This window comes from Rhinolophus sinicus, chromosome 17, assembly GCF_057876585.1.
Source record: "Rhinolophus sinicus isolate RSI-liver-muscle chromosome 17, RSI-T2T, whole genome shotgun sequence".
NCBI classification, from domain to species: domain Eukaryota; kingdom Metazoa; phylum Chordata; class Mammalia; order Chiroptera; family Rhinolophidae; genus Rhinolophus; species Rhinolophus sinicus.
The window spans coordinates 58,581,796-58,583,668 of record NC_142517.1 but is presented as its reverse complement, the minus strand read 5'-3'; the positions used below and the strand labels follow the sequence as shown (position 1 = coordinate 58,583,668).

Below are 1,873 nucleotides of genomic sequence, written 5' to 3'. Positions count from 1 at the left end.
CTGTAGAAAACAGAAAAAGACTGAGTGAACCAGGGGTACACATCAAGTCATAACATGTAAGTCTCACTGATACAGTCACGCGGGGCGGCCTGCGGGGTCTCTGGTCCCGCTCCCCACATAAGAACGCAGGATATGGTGAGGCCAAAAAGGAACACCCAGGGAGCCATAGATGGGGGAGTCATACCACTACAGTCTCGCTGGCAGCATCCGCCTCTCTGCAATCCACTCTTGCTAGCTCAGCCACCATCTTCTTGCTAGCCCCCATTTTTCTGCTAGTGTAGCCACAGCAGTTATATTAGAGGCCAATAGCTCATTGGTTACAGCTGACGGCCAACTAGCCACAGGCGATGCAATCACAGTTGATGGCCATTTACTACCTGAGCCAGCACCTTTCCACGTGAGGCCGAGAGCCTGGAAACTGCACTCCTTGCTCTGTCCCCACACTCCACCCCTACAGGGTCTTGCCTCACAATCTACGCGACAAGTGTCTTCCGCAAGGGGCCCTGTGCGAGGAGCCTAGAGGTGAATGCAATATCCTGGACATAGCCAGGCTCTCTGGGCACAGCCAGGGTTTCTCAGGGCACCACCAGTTCTTCTGGGCACAGCCAGACTTCTTAGGTTACCACCAGTCTCCCCGGGCACAGCCAGGGCCTCTCAGGGCACTGCTACTCTCTCTGGGCCTCTCAGGGCACTGTGCTGGAACAACAGCGGATCACAGTCAAGGTGCTTACATATTCTCGATGGCTGCCAGTCAAGACACAAAAGCAAACATCCGCCAGTTCCACTACATGGTGGTATGTTCCCAAACAGTCAAGCGGCCATTAAAGTAGGGATGGAAGGCAATTCCCCATAGTCCATAGTCATTCGCCAGGGCTGTCCTGGGGGTGAGGGATGACCTTGACCTCACCCTCAGCTCCCATGGAGGACTCAGCAAGCATTTCCTCCTGGGATTACAAATCCCGCATCCGGGCTGCCCCAGCAAGTATTTCCCAGCCCACAGGGCTGCTACGACCTTCGCTTTCTCTGGCCTGTGCTGGTTGGGGAACCGTCCATGTTTTCCCACCCCTCCACGGGGTCCAGCTCTCTGGCAGCTGTTTCTCCTGGTCTTCCTGAGACTGAGTGTTCATATGCATAAACTGCTCCACCGCCTTTTGGAGAACTTTGGCCAGCACCGTACCCTGCTCGCTGTGCCATTTGTCGTGCGGGGCGGCCTGCGGGGTCTCTGGTCCTTTTATGTTTCTATCTTTGGAATTCTTCTATCTTTGGAATGCCATACGCTGACCCACAGAGCCATAAATAGGGGATACTACTATCTTCTCCCTGGCGGCACTATAGTCTCACTGGAGGCTGGATCCACCATGTCTGCAACCCGCCATCCTAACTGCAATCTGCGCTTACTAGCTCAGCCACCCTCTTCTTGCTAGCCCCCATTTTTCTGCTAGCGTAGCCACAGCAGTTATATTAGAAGCCAATAGTTCACTGGTTTCAGTTCACTCCTGGCTCTGTCCCCACAGATACCATAGCTGAGTTGTCCCTATTAGGTAGTTATTAAATATTACTACTAATAATAAGGTATATGCTTAATAGTATTTCCATTCTATGTGCCCATTTAGATTAAGGCATTCCTTCATTTTCACTTCCAAGAAAACCTACAGATTAAAACCCACAAACCAGATTCTATATTATGGCCAAGAGCTGGCACGATGATTTGACCTCTTTTTCACCTTATAAACTTCCACTAGCCCTGTGGTTTTAAATCCCTTTTTGTCCCACAAACTCTCCTCCTTTTGGCATTTTGGTGAAGCTTACAAACCGTTTCTAAGAATAATATTTTAAAATATAAATACACAGGATCACAATTTATATTGCAACA

The 1,873-nt window shown here is 50.3% G+C and overlaps 1 protein-coding gene across 2 annotated transcripts in view; it reads right to left on the bottom strand.

The window, feature by feature from the left end:
- RNF168 (ring finger protein 168) overlaps positions 1-1,873 on the bottom strand; it is a 34,016-nt gene that overhangs the window by 7,394 nt on the left and 24,749 nt on the right. The gene's annotated exons all lie outside the window — the stretch shown is intronic.